The sequence below is a fragment of the Pleurodeles waltl genome, chromosome 2_2 (genome assembly GCF_031143425.1).
Source record: "Pleurodeles waltl isolate 20211129_DDA chromosome 2_2, aPleWal1.hap1.20221129, whole genome shotgun sequence".
NCBI lineage: Eukaryota > Metazoa > Chordata > Amphibia > Caudata > Salamandridae > Pleurodeles > Pleurodeles waltl.
In genome coordinates, this window is record NC_090439.1 from 660,101,329 (window position 1) to 660,121,316 (window position 19,988).

The 19,988-nt window shown below is 43.1% G+C and overlaps 1 protein-coding gene across 4 annotated transcripts in view; it reads left to right on the forward strand.

Annotated features, from left to right (window-relative positions):
- The window catches only part of FAM110B (family with sequence similarity 110 member B), a 424,184-nt gene that overhangs the window by 95,869 nt on the left and 308,327 nt on the right, over nt 1–19,988 (forward strand). For all 4 annotated transcript variants that reach the window (XM_069220219.1, XM_069220220.1, XM_069220215.1 and 1 more), the window contains exon 2: nt 19,496–19,714. The gene's annotated coding sequence lies outside the window, so the exon portion shown is untranslated. The remainder of the gene's footprint in view (nt 1–19,495; nt 19,715–19,988) is intronic.

Below are 19,988 nucleotides of genomic sequence, written 5' to 3' on the forward strand. Positions count from 1 at the left end.
TACGGGTTTCTACTATAGGGGCTATGAGAATTAACAATTTAATATTGCATTCTCTATCACAGTCACAGGCTATAGCATTTGATTAACAGGCATCAAAGCCTCTCATCAGACTGGGTTATAGGGACATTTATTTGCACCTGTATTACTGAAGAAAAGATTCCTATGATCTCTCCAATACAGGTAGCTAATTGTTTTCTGCAAATGGTAGCATTTGCAGAGGTCCTCATCTTGTTGGCTAATCCTCTGTTTTAATTGTATTTCCCCGTCTAAAATACAGGCGACTGTCGTCAAGGAATATGTATTTTGGACAATTCCCATTCAAGAGGCTGTAATCTATTAAAGTGTTCCCAGCTCTGGACTTCATTATGTCTTAAGTGCTGCAGCTTTATTTTAGCATTGCACAGCAGATTGGGAAGCAGCTATGTTTGTGAGGTGATGTCTAAGACAGCTCTGTATGCTTTGCTCCACCTCTTTCAATGAAGCTAAGAGTATTAAAAATGGTTAAGAATATGTTGAAGACAAGACGGTAATGGGCTGATAATATGTTGAAGGTTCTTTCTCTCTATCACTATCGTAAGCGTTATCTGACTAAATCCTCAGCATCTGCTGCTCTTTGCTCTGACACCTGGGACATTAGGTAATCTTTTTCTGTGGATGAATTCACTGTCAGTCTATGACTGAGTGGAGCATGGAAGAGCCAAGTAGTTTGCTGAGATTCTACTCTGTATTTCAATTCTATATCAATTCTATATTGAATATATATTCAATTCTATGTCAGGACCGGAGGCTTCAGATTATGCTTCTCTCTCTTTACTGCAATAAAATACAGCAGCCAATCAAAACTTAAATAATCAAAAAACTAAATTTCCCATGAACACAATGAGGCAATGTCCACCAATTATAGGGATGACTTCCGTATATATGACTCTGCAAACATAGTCCTTCCTCTTTCTTTGCTGCTGCAGCCCAGAGATAAGTCTTGTTTTCTCTTCTGTGTGACTTTTTGGTGTTACATGTGTACACTATGTAGATGGATCACACCATGGAGTGGGAGCGGGCTCTGCGCGTAGCAGTGCTTTTTTTCTTAAATCTGCTGCGCGCTCGATCGGCCCTTCTCGATCATTGCAACGCGATTATCTGTGCCTTTCCCTGCTCTGAAAACAGGTGTGGCCCGCTTTAAAGCTTGGGAGTCCTACGGACTTCTAGACCGCATACGAGGACAAGTCCTCTTTCGATGTTGATGACGCGCATGCGCCCTCGGTCTCTCGGCTTTCCTGGAGGAGCGAGGTGCACGTTACGCGTGCAGCGATCAGAAACAAGTCTATTTTTAGCTCTTTCTGATCGCTTGGTTTAATTCCTGAGACCAAATAGAACGCCCGATGGGACAGGTTATACGGACAAAGGCTTGACCTTAGGTAATTGGCAGGGGCTCCCTCCACACACAAATTGCTGTGCTAAATCCTTTCAGTTTCTGCTGAACATCTCCCTGCTGGGGCCATTCCCCCCCCCTTTTTGAACTCCTCCATACATACCACATTTACCATGGCGTACTACGCCGAAGAGGATGAATATCACCAGGAACAACCTGGAACAAATGATGAACTCCTTATGGAGGAAAGATTGGTGGAGGCACTGGGATATCATGTCCAGGACTCCATTAACCAGGCTCTTATTAACATTTTAAAACCTTTCACTCAACCCCTTATGAGTTTTGGTCAGCGTAAATGGAGAGGTTGATCTCTACTTGATTCTTGTTCCCAAGACCAGAAATCGGAAACGGGCGCTGCCCGAGGAGCCTCAAAGAGACCCACGTCCCCTGCGGACATTTTGGCGCACATTGCAGCGTCAGTGATGCAAGACCATGGGTATGGGTTCTTCAATAGTTTGGAGATACCTGAGACAGGGCTGGATCCTTTCTCCCTGACGGAGGGTCTTCCTTCTACATCACATTCCTCCGGATCGGATCTGGATCATGAAGATCCCAAACCTACCGGGAAACGTAACGCAAGTCTCATAACATACAAGAGCGTAGTTCCTCTTCACGTACTCTTTCTTTCGATCCTGAGAACATAATCCATCCCCATTCATCCAAATGGATTCCTTGTACAGAGGTTCCACTTTACGTGCAGGACACATCAGTAAAGATTTTGACCGAGATGTGCGCAACACCTTACGCTCGGAGTGCCCTCGACCTTCTTTGATGGGTAAAGTGGCAGATACGCCTGACTTAGATCCCAATATGGCGACGTTTATGAAGACATTTTCAAAAGATCCTAAAAAAGGACTGGACTGAGCATGGAAAGGTTGCCAAGATAAGTTACTTGATGTTTCAGGTCCAACCACAAAGATCCTTGAGTTGGCTGTTCAAGCCAAAGAATCCGATTCTCCCTTGGACCCTCAGACTGTTCTGGAGTGGGCTCAATGAGCCATATGTTTATTGGGCAACGCAAACTATGCCATATCAAAGGAACGTAGACGTTCCTCTTTGATGCAAATTGACCCTTATCTGGCAGAATTGGCTCCCAATGACGCTGACTCTCTCACGAATGGTTTATTATTTGGTGACAAATTTGTCAAAGACTAAGGAAAGTACGTTGCCACTTTCTCCGACCTAGACAAGGTTCAATCCTCAATGAGGAAGATGTTTAACAGGGTCCTTTTTCTCAGGGCCGGACGCTACGGGGTCGAGCGTCAGTCCGAGGATACTCCCAGACCTCCGGAGGCTACGACCCGCAAGCCCAAGGCCATTATTCCAGATCTGGATTCTACCCAACAAGAAACCGTAGAGGTAGAGGTCGTGGTTTCCGCAACAACAGAGGTGGCTTCAACTCCTCCAACGGAAATTCCACAGGTGAGAATCATTCCCTTTTCGGAAGTCTTTCTAGGGGGTCGGTTGAAGGATCATGTAATAGCATGGGAACGTATATCTCAGGACCCGTGGATTCTCCAGATGGTGAGAGGATACAGAATGTTTTATGCCTCTCCTACTCAGAGGCCACTCCCATGCCCCATTCTTTTTTCCCAAGCAGAGGTCTTTCATGGACGACGAAATAGCGCTCCTTCTACAGAAACGCGCCATTTTCCGTTCTAGTCGCCATTCAGAGGTTTCGTCAGCTCGTTTTTTCTAGTCTAAAAGAAGGGAGGTGGTTCTCGACTGGTTCTCAATCTGAGAGATTTCAATTAGTGGGTCGTTTACCGACATTTCAAGATGGAAGGCATCCATCTGCTGAGAGATCTCCTGCAAGAGGGCGACTTCTTAGTTCGATTAGACCTCAAGGACGCTTACCTCACAGTTCCTATTTTCGAACCTCACCGCCGGTAGCTTCAATTCTGTTGGCGAGAGAGCTGCTACGAATTTGCTGTTCTTCCTTTCGGCCTGTCTTCCGCCCCTTGGTGTTTTACCAAACTCTTAAAACGGGTGGTTCAAATTCTCAGAGAAAGAGGAGTCTGTCTCATTATTTATCTGGACGATATTCTGATTATGGCACAATCGGAGGATTCGGTCCTTCTTCATCTTTCTTGGACGATTCAACTTCTGGAGGATCTAGGGTCCTTATTAACTCAGACAAGTCAGTTCTGATTCCTTCCAGAGATATCGAATTCTTAGGCTTCCAAGTAGATTCTATCAAAGCTCAATTGTTATTGCCTCTGACAAAGAGGACTTCCATCAAGAAAGAGTTGAGGAGAGCCCTTGCCTCTCCGACTATATTATTCAAGACCCTTGCGCGCTTAGTGGGTCTGTTAGCCTCATCCATCCAAGCAATCTTTCCGGGACCTCTTCATTATCGAGCCTCACAGCGGTTGAAGATCTTGCATTTTCGCAAAGGCTTATCTTATGCGAAACAGATTGTTCCTTCAGAAAAAGCCAGAGCGGAGATCGATTGGTGGTTGGCCCACATGGATGCATGGAACGGCAGAGCAATTTTTGCATCAAACCCGGAAATGATTATAGAGTCGGATGCCAGCCGGTGGGGCTGGAGGGCCCATTGTGGTCCGATTCAGACAGGGGGCCGGTGGTCCCAGGAGGAGTTGAATCTTCATATCAACTACCTGGAACTATTGGCGGGAGCATTTGCAATTCGCTCCCTATCTCCTCGTCAAGCGAAATGTTGTATTCTTCTTCGGATTGGACAACATTTTGGAGGTTCAATGTATCAGTCGGCTTGGAGGCACCAGGTCCCGTGTTCTAGTGGAAATCGCAATGGAGTTTTGGCAGTTTTGTCTGCAACACCACATTTCAGTGACCGCAGAGTATCTTCCAGGTCGAGCCAATCAGATCGCAGACTGAAATTCCATTTTTCTCAGGGATGGCAGCGATTGGCAACTGAAACCTCAGGTCTTCACGAAGTTGAACTTTCAGTGGGGTCCTTGTGTGATAGACCTCCTTGCCTCAAGGCTCAATGCTCAGCTGACTCGTTTCTTCAGTGGGAGACCGGATCCTTTGGCATCAGGGACAGATGCTTTTCTCCAGTCTTGGGAAATGGGGATTCTTTATGCGTTACCTCCATTTGTCATGATTCAGAGAGTACTCTCTCAGGTGAGGAGGCAGAAAGCAGAATTAATTCTGGTGACTCCCATTTGGAAAGCACAGCCTAGGTTCCCTGTGTCGATGTCATGTGCTCTCCCAGTTGCGATTCTGCTGGACCCTCACCTGCTATTGGAGCCAGTGGGTTCTCCCCATCCTCTGATAGAGATGGGGCAGTTGGTCCTGATGGCGTGAAGAATTTCCGGAGACGCTGGCAGGTGTCTGGAGTTTCGGACAACGCAATGTTTTTCTTGTCCCAAACTTGGGCTCCTTCCAGTCTCAAACGATATCGGTCTTCCTGGAAAAGATGGGTGTGTTGGTGTGGTGAACAAAGTGTTAATCCCTTGGGGTCCTCCATTGCTATGATTGTCAACTTTCTTTCTGACTGAGCCACTCAAGGATTAGCATATAGAACCATTAACAATTTTAGATCGGCGCTTTCAGTGGGGCATCCCCCTATTGAATGAAAACCGGTAGGAGAACACCCGCTATTTTGTAAACTCCTTCGTGGAGTCAGAATGGTTAAACCGCCTCAACCTAAGCATTCCTCCCTTTGGGATGTAGATATAGTCTTAAAAGTTTTGATGTCATGGCCGTGCAATGAAGATCTTTCTCGTAAACAACTCTCTGTGAAGCTGACTATGTTGCTGTGTCCTTTGTCCTGTCGGAGAGTGTCAGATGTACGCGCGCTGGAGTTAGCTTGTAGAGTATTTACTCCTTCGGAAGTTTCTTTTACTATTTCCAATTGTACAAAGACATCGTCTAGATGTGTTTCTTACCCACCTTTTCCTCACCATCAAAAATTGTGTATTGTGAAATGCTTAAAATCTTATGAAGAATGTACTTGTGAGATCCGTAGGGATTTTCAAGGACAGTTGTTGATTTTTCTCCAGAAGCCTTTCAGTCCTGAGTCTGTAGCTACTTTGGCATGGTGGGTCCGTTGGCTGCTGAAGGAAGCTGGTATAGATGTTTCTATGTTTGGAGCACATTCAGTCAGAGGAGCAGTGGCCTCTAAGGCGTTCTCTGTGGGTTCTCGTCTGGAGGATATTATGAGAGCGGCTGATTGGTCATCAGATTCCACTTTCAAAATATTCTATCAGAAACCAATTGTAGATGTGGTACAGCGGTAGTAGATCAGCTTTGAACTTGCATAATCCGAAGCCTCTGGTCCTGACATAGAATAAAACAAATTCTAGCTTACGCGTCAAGAAATTTCAATTCTATTAAGGACACGGAGGCGAGGATTATCCCACCCAGAGAGAAATCACTGTATTATTAATTTCCTGATTGAAATTATCATGTGTATTATGAGTCTATGATTGTGTACCCTCCCATTATATATTGAATTTTATGATATTTTATGATATTTTCAAAGAGAAGGATATTATTGGCATGTTTTTTTTATTTCTAGGTACGGATAACAAAGGTACCTGATCGTTTTTTATTGGAGACGGTTGTCTTTGAGTTTCAGTATTCAGGAGGATAGTCAGGATCTTCTCCAGAGTTGGTTCGTTTGAAGAGATTCCAGTTCTAAGGAGTCAAGTTCTTATTTGGTTCATTGCAAAGAAAGAGGAAGGACTATGTTTGCACAGTCATATATACAGGAGTCATCCCTATGATTGGTGGACATTGCCTCATTGGGTTCATGAGAAATGTAGTTTTTTGGTTATTTAAGTTTTGATTGGCTGCTGTATTTTATTGCAGTAAAGAGAGAGAAGCATAATCCTTGCCTTCTTGTCCTAAATAGAATTGAAAATTCTTGACGCGTAAGCTAGAAATGTTTTTATTGTCATGCTCGTTTTGCATGTGCATGTGACCATTGAAGCTGCAAGAACTGTTTTGATTACCAAAACCCTGACAGATTAAATGCGCTTTTTAGTTATGAGCAGCTGCAGAAATTGGATGCATTATTCTCCAGTTCACTTGGTTACTGTTAGTTCTTTTTTTCCACCTCTAGACCTTTACTTCTTGATGCGTGTATTGCAGTGATGTTTGAAGAAGAGTCCACTGGAATCGTGGAAGCCAAATCCAAATCACTGCATGGATGTTTTATACTCTACTAGAGAGAGGAGTTGTTGCCATCGTTGAAGTGCATCAGTGTGCATCATGGCATAGTGATTTTTGATGCAAATATATAGCCAGTTATATTGGAACAGGGTGCACTGCTCTTAGCAACCCCTGGACCAAGGGCGAGTGTGCTTCTCAGGACAGGGAAGGCTAAAGGGCATTTGAGGCTCACTGAAGAATTCAGAGCATGGGGGAGATGTCTCACATTGTTAACCCCCTTAGACCTAATGGATGCTGATGCTTGTTATTAAGGTGCCAAGCGCAAGTTGCCTTTGGTTGGGTATATGTATTGGATTTGTGCAACACTGTGCACTTGTTTGCTTCTCTGATGGTGCTTGACTCATTTCTGGTCCCCCGAAATCCTATTCTCTCTTTCGTCTCATCAGTACATCTCAAACATTGCATCATGCATCGCTGTTTCCCCAAAGGCCTAAAAATTTAATGGAGGCAGCCAACTTACAGGTAAATCACGCAGTTGTAATAAAAATGTTAAATTTGCTGACAAAATGTGGCAACATTGGGGAGACAAACCAAGCCACTTACACAGTTCCCATTGTATGATCATGGTAACCCATGGTATTGTAGCCAACATTTAATTGCTCCTGCATTCGATACACAATAGCAATGGCAGGGACACCCCCTAGGTTGTGAGCTATGGACGGGCAAAGAAAGTTCCCTACACTGTGTAGTGTATTGTGAGTTTGTGTATGCGAGGACGCCCTCTTTTGTTGGTCAACATTATAGCCACCATTGTTTCCTAGGCCTGTCTGATGTTGACTATATTACAAATTAATAGGGGCGATAGAAATTATTGGGCAATTTGCAGATACAAGAACAAACATCCATCCTAACCCTCCTGATAGTAGAATTGGTTGTAAATAAGAGTCTAATTACGAGTACGGCGGTCCATGGAATGCTGTACTTGTTGTGGCGGTTGGACCGCTGCAACCTTGGTGGTCTGACCAAGGCACTACAATACTGGCAGCTGGACCACCTGCACTCTGCCAGGATCAGAGATCCCGATGGGTTGGTGGCGGTGAAAGGCGTCGTCAGTCGTGCTGATCTCAACATTCCTTTCTGTCAGCTTTTTCATGGCGGGGTCCCCCCAATGAAAAGGTGGGTGGAAAGGCAGAGTTGGCGCCACATGTCATGGGTAGTGCCGGGGCCACCCTGTCAGCACCCTCAAGATGTGCACTGTCTGCTATGGCACAGTCTGTGTGATGCCATTGGCCTTGGCTTACTGAGTGAGCCGAGGCCAATACCTTCGCAGTTTTCCCCGGTTAGCCCTACCAAAACATCTTAATATGTTGGCGGTGAGGCCACCAGCTTGATGGCCCAACCGCCAAACTCAAAATCAGGCCCTATACCTGTGTCCTTAGACTAATTATACATAATCATGTAGGAGAGGCTATCAATTTCCAACACCCATGTCAAAGTCCTTTGTGAAAGTGTTGGGAATCATTTATGTTAATGTCCTAAGAATGTTTTTTTTAACTCTGTTATTTCGGCTCTGAGATCTGCAATCTTATTGTTAGACCTGACATCCTGAGGGTGGTCATCTCCCAACTTTTTGCCTCCCTCCCTCCACTTTTCTGATACTGCTTTTGCTAGTTTTTAGGACTTTGCCTCTGCTAACCAGTGCCACAGTGCATATGCTCTCTCCTTCAAACATGATTACATTGGTTCATTCCCAATTGGCATATTTTATTTACCTATAAATGCCTAGTAAAGTGCACTGCATGTGCCCAGGGCCTGTAAATTAATGCTACTAGTGGGCCTGCAGCACTGATTGTGCCACCCACATAAGTAGCCCCTTAACCATGTCTCAGGCCTGCCATTGCGAGGCCTGTGTGTGCAGTTTCACTGCCACTTCGACTAGGCATTTAAACGTACTTGCCAAGCCTTAAACTCCCCTTTTTCTACATATGTCACCCCTAAGGTAGGCCCTAGGTAACCCATAGGGCAGGGTGCTATGTAGGAAAAAGGCAGGACAAGTACATATGTGTTTTATATGTCCTGGTAGTGAAAAATTCCTAAATTTGTTTTCCTCTACTGTGAGGCCTGCTCCTTTCATAGGCTAGCATTAGGACTGCCCTCGTATACTTTTTGAGTGGTAGATTCTGATCTGAAAGGGGCAACCAGGTCATACTTAATATGGCCAGAATGGTAATAAAACACCTGCTTATTGGTGAAGTTGGATTTTATATTACTATTTTAGAAATGCCACTTTTAGAAAGTGAGCATTTCTATGCACTTAAAACCATCTGTGCCTTACAGCCTGTCTCCAGTTAATGTCTGGTCTGTGCTGGTTGACAGCTGCCTTGTGCATTTCACCCAGACAATCACAAACCCAGGACACTCAGTCACATCTGCATTCATCTGCATAATGAATGTGTCTTCCTGGGCTAGAAGGGTGGAGGGCCTGACACTTACATTTCAAGGACAGTGGCCTGCTGGTAGAAATGGGGAATGTTAGAAATGGGGTTTCTGGTTGGCTAGGATATGCACCTCAGCCAGGCAGAACCTACCCACTCTAGTCAGGGCAAGGGAGTTACACGTCCAAGATAACCCCTGTTCACCCTCTTGGTAGCTTGGCACGAGCAGTCAGGCCTATCCCAGAGGCAATGTGTAAAGCGTTTGCACAACACACGTCACGCAGTATCCCCACCACAAAGGAAACACAACACCAAGTTACAAGAAAATGTACTGTATTGTACACACCGCAATTATTAGACAAAACATCACGTATCAGTAGTATCCTGCTACCTTAGCATTTGTCAGAATGTTACACTCTGCAAACTAGCAGTAGTCACATATAACACACAGGGTATTCAGTATTCTGCAACATAAGCAGTAGTCAGGAAACACGTTATGTGATGTTTGGTCTAATAATTGCGTTGTGTACATTACAGTATATTTTCATATAACTTGGTGTTGTGTTTCCTTTGTGGTGGGGATAGTGTGTCATGTGTGTTGTGCAAAAGCTTTTCTTCACAGGACTTATTATTCTGCAAGCTCAAAATTAGATTTGTGGAAATCTGGTTGGCCGAGGAATTCCTGGTGTTAGTTTCTCATCTGGACATTAAATATATAGTATAGCGAGACCTACTTTGCTTGCAGATTTAGAAGTTGTCAGGTACAGAAGTGTTCCTCACTTCCTATCTCTTCTGTGCCAGTGATTGTCTGCAACTCAAAGTACTGCTTCTTACTTTCAGCTCCAAGATGATCATCTTGTGCTTGATGCCCTCTAATGAAAACAAGGAATTCATCAGCTGCTACTTGAGACTATCTCGTTTCTCCAAAGACGGAGCTTCTCCGGTTATGATAGAAAAGCTCCTAGACCAATGAGTGCTGTTTAGATGAACTGACATCAAGGCTCTGTATAAACTGGTACATTGTGCTGTAACTTTCACCAGCCTTGTGCTACGACTGGAGGAACCAGAGGCCACCGCACTGCAGCTCTTTTTCACTTTCCCTGATTTGAGTGGTGAAAAACCAAAGCACATCGAAGCAATGCTTTACTGGCACATTACAGTCATGCTCAAGCATGCTCGCACATGTATTGCAAGGTGGACTCTCTCAGGATCTGTGCAAAATATACCCGTCATGTGGGTAAAAACAAACACAGGACAATTGTCATTGAATTGGGAAGGAGCTGTCATGCAGCTAATAGTTCAGTATAAAAGTTGATTGGGATTTTCACCGGTAGGAGAGTCTCGGGATCTAAAATCAAGAAAAAATTCAAACATTGAGGGTTTATGCTTATGACCATCTCAAAGTGATCCTATTCATATAGAATACATAATGTGTAACTGAGTAACATGGTCCCATATCTCTGTGGAGGATTTCTGGTGCCATAATAAAGCACGAGCCCAAAGTGTGAGTCGTTAGTAAATGTCACCAGAACCCTGAGATGGCAATATAGGATCACATTACAAAAGTTATGTTTTTTATATTCATAATATTAGCATGAAAACATAGTTTGAGTTCAAAAACATAAGGATTTTTTGAAAACAGTGGTAAAATAATGGACTAGAATGATTATTGTAAAAAGAAGAGGGGAGTATTTATATAGTTAGGAATATACGGTTTCAGATAAAACTGGCCTCAATTTGCTGAAAATGGAATTCTGGTCTTAAAAGGCAGGATTAAGAATGGAACCGGATTACAATTAATTTGTTCAGCTTTTCATGAATATAGTGCTAATAAAACAATAGGCACTAGCTGTGCTGGGAGATTGTTGAAGCCACTGTCAAGGTAGAGCTAATGAGCCGTGATTGCCTTTAGAAGGTTCATGTTTTGCTTTAGTTTCACAAATAGACTGTTACCTAAATTCAGAGATGGTAAAAACTTTTCTTGGGCTCAGCTATCAGGGGGGCCAAATTGTAATTCAAATAATCCTTTTTGCGACAACGGTGAAGTCATCTGAGGCTGTCATAATAAGTATTCCAAGAAACATGGAATATTTTACAGGTCCCTAGTAAATATGTTTTTTGTACCAGGTCATTTTGTACAATAAAAGCAACCAAACGTATAAATATATCCCATTATAGTTCCGTCCTATTTCACACTCATATGCACACATTACAGTGCACACTGACTACAACAGAAAGATAATTGAGTGTTTTAGTTACCTTTTTGAGACTAAAGGAAAGTGTGGAGCAAGCCATATGTTGCATTTTAAACCACGGGCGCTGCGTCCATTCTTCTGAAATGTTTGTGGAGAACCTCAGGCATATAGAACACACAAGGGAACATACCTAGGTTTTTGTTTCCCAATGCTCATGTAAAGTACCTCAAACGAAAACTATTTGTTAGCTTTGCTGGCACTTCATTAAAAAATAAACTTCTGCTTTGAAGTTCTGAAAATATCTAGGCCATTAGAATTTACTATTTATGTATTAATAACTTCCTTAAAAACTCGTCAAAAAGCAAAACCAGCGTTGATTACGTGTTTTTTTCTTCAAAATCAGCTTCTTAATATGCCAGATAGCAAAGTGTTTGTCTATACTCTGCTGCAGTTGTTACATTTCTATGATTTACTGTTGCAACGCAAAACTAAAATACAGTTGCTGATGTCCCCCAAATCCTTGTTGTCCTAATGATCACCTTTTCCGGTATTCCAGCCCGTTAGTCTGGATTTGAAAGGTTGGTTACTTAAAATCATGATATTACATATGTAATACATGATAGCCTGCTGTTCTTGTATAAAAGCCTGTCTCTAAATTCCTCATTACAGGCGACTTGTGACGTCTGTTGGCATCTGTAATAACAAAATGATGTAGCTTCTCAACGGAAATAGGAGCATATTTACAATTGTTGTTTAAACAAGGAACATTTTAACTGACTTTTCCTTCTGTTTTTTCTCAAAGGAATATAACCAGGAGAATGGAGATATTTATGGGAACGTTTATGTTGGCACAATAAAGGCCATTACAGAAAAAGCTAAATATTTCTGCATTAATTTACACCATTTTTATGGGTGAGCGCACAAGCACTCTGTCCCTGTTGTAATCTCTCTTTGGGCTTTTAACCACTCCCATGTCACGTCTGTCACTTTCATTGGTTGGTGGGCTTTCCTTCTAAAATCCACTTGATTTCATTAGTGAAAGGCATGTATACCTCATGCCTTTTCCGGTGTTTAGCCCTCCTCAAGCGCACCGACCAACTACTGAAAAAATATGAGGCTCCATGTTTTCAGCCTGGTTTCTGCACTATTTTTTTTTTTCACGCAGCGCGATCTCACTATGGTTTTACATAGCACGATCGAGCTCGGTTTTTTGTTTTGTCATTTCTGCGCGATCGTGCTGGGTTTTACATGGAGGGATCGTTTTTTTCTTTCAAATTATGTGGCAAGAAAAGTCTGGTTAGGAGTTTACAACGCTAATAGGTCTACCTCCAGCAAATGCGACACCCGTTTCATTGCAAATGCTTGTTATTCTTGCTTTTAAATGTTCATGTCCGTCCCTTCACTCCTCTGCTCGCTTCCTCCCTCTCAGCACAATCTGCTCTGACGCATGCAAGTTTCACAACTCATTTACAAGATCATAAACATCCTCCTTTCTCTCAAAGGCAAATCTATGCAACCTAACAATACCTAATCTTCTCTAACTCATTTATTAATCCCACCACACATGTGCATGAGCTCACACCCCCCTCTAATGATCACGACTATCAACCCCCCCCCCCCCAGGTTTGTAACCTCAAATGTGCTTTTAATGCTTGTCTGCCTTGTGGAAAGTCGGTTTCCCTAGAGACCCCCACCTCCAGGTGCTTTGTGAACACAAAAAAGCCCATTCTTTTGGGCGTTGATGGCAGCACTTGGTAATTACTATGAGAGGGCTGTCGAGGCACAGAATACACGTATCAGACTGCTATTATGAACACGTCCTACGCCTGGCCCTGTGCGTGCACCGTTTAACATGACATTGTTTCGCATTACTGGTGCTCTGCTGCCTTTAGATCGCGTAGTGTTCCCGTGGTACTACATACGCCACAGACTGCGACTGCGAAAAATGGGTGTACCTCTCCATTCTGCGCATTTGTGCAGGTGCAGAAGATGTGCATGTAACAGTCCATAGAGTTACTGAGCACTCCAAGCCTCCCAGTTTTGGTACCTACTTTGCTGATTCCTTAACCCACTGAGCTGCCTTGTGCTGGCTGGACCTGGTCAGCTGCAGGTCTCACACAGCTGGGACAGGAACGTTTACCCAGAATTAGAACATTGGAATGTTGGGAGCTCCATTGAAAACAATGGAGTGATCCGGCTCCTAATGGTTGGTAGAAGCCCGAAGTTCCAACATTCCAATGTGCGTTTTTCACAGCTGTTGCTGTGAATAAAGGTCTCATATAGCCCGAGGCGATTTCAATCCCCTTGGGCTCCGTGAGGCCTTTGTTTTAAAACATTCTGCCCTCTGGTGGTGACGGAATGTTGTAATAGCCTTATAGCCCTCCCTAGCTGTGCTATACCAGTATTATAGTCCTGCTCTCTTGTTAAAGGCCTTCGCCTTGGGCTTTTAACGCTGGAGCGGGCCTTTAGTGGTCGGTATAGCCCGTTGTGGCAGGCTATAAGGCTATAGTGGTTCGTCTGCTGTGAGCCTTAGCTGGCTCTTGCACCTGCACTTCCTTCCCCTCAGTTCCTCCACCTCATCTGTTCGTCGGTGTGGGCGCTCATCCCTCTGCAGCTGCGCTTTGAAGACCTTGTTTTCCTTCAGTGGCACACAGCTGGAACATGAACTATGAGACACCTGCACTTATCTCTGAGTTTAGTGGAGACTGGCGAGTTATATTCAGATGCTGGCCTGACATCCCAGACTGGATGTTAAAACATGTCTGTGCCAGGAAGGAAATGTCCCCAGGAAAGAGGTTAAAAAGGAAGAGAAACCAGGCAGAACTGTCCTGCTCCACCCCATTCTGCCCTCTGGGACTCTTAGGAGATATGAGTGGTTTACTGTGTGCAGCTCTGTTCACAAGTAAAGGAGAATGAGGTGAGGTTCGCTGTTTCTCTAGGGTGGCTGTCCTCTTCACGCTTTATTCATTTTAGTTCTTTTAGATGGTCACGGTAATGAATTGCTTAAGCGGAGTGTCATGCATTTGAACGCCTTGGCATGGAGGTGTACGTGAGATACACAGAGGAAGTTGCTCAGATGCCCTGGTTCTGCAGTGTTCGCAAGGGTGTGACTGGACCTGTTTTGTAGGTTTTATACAGTAATTTACTTAGTATTCTGGTCATAATACTTTTAAAACGAGTAATTCCATCACTGAAACATGTTTAAGTTTGCATATCTGATTACTTCTTGATTTCAGCTTGAGCCATGTACTTTGAGGGGCCCCTTAATGAAGCTGCAAATCACAATTAATGAATGTTTGAGTGTTAAAACTTTGTGCCTGTGACCCCCCCTACCGTTACAACTTCAATTGGATTCTTGAGTGATCTAAGGTATGTCTGTTTGCATTTCTTCCTTTTAAAGCCTGGTTGCTTACGTGAAGGCTTTTCCAACATCTTGAGCCAGAGTTTCTTAGGCTCCTGGTATCTGTTTAAAATAAATTGTGCATATTGTTTTTAAAATATGAGGCAAATCTTCTGGGTTTAGCTAACACAATTATTGAAATGTCTTGCATGCATGTGAGTAGTCTAACATGTGACTTGAATAACTACTTAACCGGTAGTACAAATTGCACTGGTAGATCTTTTGATTAAAGTAGTGCAATCCTGTGGAAGCAGGCTTCAGATCCACTGACCTAGTCTTGGCCCTCTTTCACCACCTGCACACTCATCAGCATCCCTGAGACCCACCTGGCTCCTTGAAGTGTCCTGTGTGGTACTGAATGACTTATTTTAAGGCGGGAGAAATATGACCACGTCTAGGTGACCCAGAAAGAACTAATCGGAATACCCTGTAAACTCAAATAATTTCCAAAAACTACTGCATAGTGTACAACCACTAACAATTGACACTACAAAGCTCCCTGTCTGGAAGGCTTATCATTTCAGGAGACGAGGGGAACATGCAAAGCCATGATCTAGCCAGTTTAAAAACTAAGGGGTGTAAAAAAATTAAACTGGGCTTAACAACATTATATCACAGATCAGAGTTGAAGGCACATCTCTTCAAGAAACCTCATCAGTCTCTGAACTGATTCTGTTCTGCTTCGGCACTGTTGTATGATATTTCTGTAGCACTATAATTGCTTGTTGTTTTCCCTCTTAAGTCTGTTTAGTGAGCAGGTAAAAGCCTCTAGTTTGGGGCTGTCCAAGGGAGATTTCCATGTGGTATTTTGACTTCCACTGAGCTCCATCTGAACCAGATCTGTGTGGATGATATGATTTAGAAGTTTTGATGTATGCCTGTATTTATGTTTTGGGTGTGTAGCCTTTGTAATTGTCCACCTAACCCCAGTATATGTCAGGGTTTGTTGCTACAGGGTGATTCCTAATTGTGGATGTGGATCTTGCAACCCTCTACCTGGCCCGGGGTTTGTATGGTGTGTTGCCTTTTGCTCATGTGAGAACTGATAGGCATCCTAGCGGCAGCATGAGTATGCATTTCTGTATAGTGTCTGAAGAAATAGTTGATGTGTTCCAGTTCAGGCAGGTCGTGTTGAAGCATGGGCCATAGTACATGGTTTGGTCTATTTAGTCAGCACTTATTTTCAGAAGACTTGTGGTGTAGACCATGATTGAAAATTGTAGAGAACATTTCCAGGCTCAAGGGAGACAGTGACATTAGTCACACAGTGAAGTGTGAGTTGTTTAAAGTTTTAATACTTGAAGTCTATTGGTAAACAGCATGTTTTATGTATTGGAATCAGTCATGAAGGACGTGTTTTCCATGAGTGTGGATGGAGGGCTTTAAAGGAAAGTTAGGAAGATTAGGATCTGTGAGAATCATTCTGGTTGGTAATAAGTGAATTGATTCTTGAGTATTTCATGCAGTTATTATTATTTTTTTTCGTGGTGATACTAGCTATACTTTATTTTACCCACTGTCTTGCTTTGCCATATTACCTTTGCAGTAAATGTTCCTTACTTTTTAGGTGATGTGTACATATATTGTGCCGTAGCCCCTACACCCCACACTTTTGACAGGAAAAAAATCACTGAAGTTTGCCCTTGAATCAGTCACAGCTACTGGCACTGCTCTGGGCAGGATCCCACTCTATTTTTGATTTTCTCGCTGCACCACTACAGAATAGTGCTGCCCTCTTTACATCATCATTTATTTTGTCTTTCTGGTACAAAGTAGCATGAAACGTTTCCACCTTAACATTGCACTCATTTACATTGCCACCAGTTAAATAACTATATACTATTTAGGGTTACGTTAGGTTTGGGGTTTTGGGTAGGAGTTGGTATATCAGGTTTCATGACAAAGGAAGTGTTGGGGTTTAAGGAGCTATGGTAATCACCAAAGGCTGGTGTTATGGCACAGGTATGGGATTATTGTTACAGATTAAGTTTAGTGATTGTGTGTTGCCTTGGGTAAAGTGATGATCTAAATGCATTGACAATGTCATGCATTGAAGGGATAATAAAGTACTTTTAAAATAGATTGGGTGGTGTGACCGTTTGAAAGTGGTAGGGTAAACAGAATCATTGTTGGACCCCATTAATGAGACGCAGTTCAAGCCTTTGCAGAATCTTTGTGACAACGTGGTAGGAAGATCATTGTTTATGGACACAATATACTTATCCACATTTTGTTAAGTCTGCCTCGTGGACATCTATATATGTTTGTAGAGGGACGTCGTTTTTTAACCTAACTCCGCCCCTATGGATGTATGTGCTTCTGTTTGAGAATATTATTTTGTCTTACTAGAACTGTGCAGCCCCTTTCTTGTTTGGTTTATATTTTAAAAATGTATTTACTGTCTGTGCTTCAAATTAAAATCTTGCAAACTAAATACACATCCACTCCAGTTATTTCCATATCTGGTAAGAGTAGACAAGATTGATTAACATCTTAGTGCATTGCTTTACGTAAATAAGCAGAGTTCAATGTAGGAACATAAGGGAATGCTTTCTGCAGTTTTCCCATGCTCCTAATGTGCTCCCTGGTGTATTTTGGAATGTTCTTGTTGCACTTATTACGTTTATGCTCTTGGAAGAGTAATCATTAGACTAGCATGTTTTTGTTATAAGCGAGACAGAAGATTTGTTTCTATTTCATATGGGAAACAGTTACTAGTGTTACTCAAGATACTTGTTGCTTTCCTCCGCAGGCGCCTGTGATGTACCTCTTTTTTGGCTTTCCTGTTTTCCATTTCATGCATGTCACTTTTCCACAAGTGGTCTTGTAATTTGCTTAGCTAGAGCAGCACATAGACGGGGTTCTGACCTTTGTAACTCTGCAGACCCCTCAATAGTAATTATGTAGCTCGTATGTCTCACCATTACTGGCCTTTTCAGCTTACTCTGTTCAGTCTGGCTATATTCATGGTACCTACATTCTTAGTTTATACTATCTTGATGCCCCTGCCTAGGAGCAATTTAGTTCCAGTATGTGCGATACGAGCAAAAATGAACAATTAAAATATAAGGAATTAAACTGTGTACATTCAAATATCCATATTATTAAATATAGTAAACTGTAACCTCCTCTTTCAGTCAGTGCTTTAAATGGAAATCTGAACGTGCAAGTATTGACTCTATAGGGTACCTGTTTGCTCCTGAGAAGTGCTGGTACTCTTATATTAAATGTATTGTAGCAATGCTGAGAAGCGCAGGTACACTGCCTTTCAAATGAAAGAAGTGCAGGTACTCAGTACCGAACAGTACCTGCCCACTTAAAGATCTGCTTTAAGTGCTATAATTTATTTTTGAGCTACGGGCCGTTCAGTAATAATGCAACTGCCACAAGTCATCTGTAGCAATTTTTGACCAATATTGCAACACCGCCATCTGAATGCAGGGCAGGCACAGCGCAGATGTCCTCCTTTCCTTAGAGGGTGGGAGGTGCCCCTCTCACCCGGCATTCTAGCTGCGAGCCAGTTTGTCACTCAGCTGGGGGTTCGCAGAGGCGCTGCTCGAGCGCCTGCACGTCATCTCGGCCGGCACTTTACTCTGACGGAAGGCTGGGGTCTGTCCTGTCGGCTGCCTCAGCACGCGCTGACGCCCACGCATGACTCCTGGTTTTCTGCCAGATAATGTACACCGTGGAATCCTGTCTACTCGGGCATCTTTGCAGTATAAACTCCTTTCCTGATGGCATAGGCTTAAACAGCAGTTTTCTTTGCAAGATATTATTAGGCGCTATCTAATTGCATATTTCACAGTGTTTTCTATTTTCGAACACTAGCACTGCATTGTCTGAAAGTTATAATTAAAACATATTTGAAAGGAGGGAAGATAGTCAAAGATTTTGGGAATCGGATGACCGCAAACTGCTTAATCAAATTAAAATGTGGTACGAAATAAGAAAACCTTTGGGAACAGAAGATTCAGACATGTGGAAGGCATAAGGGCCAAAAAGCCCTGCCATACGTGGCCCCTGCAGCTAGGGGCCGCCCGGCCCTTTGTTCCAGAGGGCATTTCCCTGGTGTGCTGGAGCCACTGGGCCAGTTTTGAAAGCACAAGGCTGCTGCTGTTGACTCTGTCCCTTTCCTCCGTTCCCAAGGATAATTGCAGCAATCAAAGGGGTGCTTCTAGATGAAGAGAAGGGCGAAAGGGTGTTTCAGAGAGGGGAAAAAGGGGAGGAGATGGATGGATGAGGAGAGAGACTGAGAGAGGTAAAAAAGGTGTGGACTGGTTTGAGAATTTTCAGCGGGATTCCCAGTTAGGCGCTACCTTCATGGCATTCACACTGTGTTCACTGCCCACACACTTCGTTCTGTGAGTTATTTTTTTGTGTTTCATATTATGTGTGTGAGCTCAAAACCCCAAGCATGCAGTATTGCATTGAGTAAAAAGCCTATAGAAACTAATGTTGCTAAACTTGGCTTGGTGCACATGTCAACCAAGAGAAAGGCATTTTTTAAAGGGGGAGAGGGACATATCAAACATCACCAAGGAGCAAAAACGTAGTCTAAAGTGCAGTAAATGTAAAATATAAAATGGAAAACCAGAGAAAAAGGGATCTGTGAAGGTAAGAACGAAACAATGTGATTGATATATATTGCATAGAATAACATTCCCCATCTTTGCTTAAAGAGGATATTGCAAGTCACTTGGCGAGCTTTGCATTTTTAAAGGCACTCACCCTGCAGCCTTCAACATCAATGTGGATATGAAGCTTTTCTGTGACTGTCTTAATCTCTGAGATGGGAACATTTTTATCTCGTATAGAATACACATTGACAATCACCATTAAACTATGAGGAAGATGTACTTGTTACTCATTTTAAAATGCAATTATTTGTTTTGCGGTTACATTCAAACTAAGGTTTTTATCATTTACTCTCCAGGTTGAACAGATCTATGTTGCAGAATTTCAAGAATATCAGTAGTCTGTGCTTATAATTCCACTTGGGATGGTCGCCAGGAGTCAGTGGATGACCAACAGAGAAGCTGCAAGCCTATATCCCAGCAGAGGTGACCCCCGGGATCATATCAGCGACTGTGTTGGTTCCACGTGACAGGGCCTGGGTGACTGACAGCTTGGTACTGGTTGTCACGATTGCAAGGTATGGGTTGAAGTGCATTTCTGTTCACCATTTTCTACTGAACCAACATAAACAGTGCTGATGTAAACAGAAAGGAGCGCCCCGCTGGGGGTCCTAATACTATTTCATTCAACACTCACTGCATTGTGCCCTGGTTTGTTGTTTATACTGGCCTAACAGATGTACTGCTAATGGGAATTCTAGCTAGAAGATTAATGTTGTATACATCTGCAGAGTACAACTCAAGATGTAGAAGATACGCTGTGTATATGTGTAGCCTCCAAGTTAAGAGTCT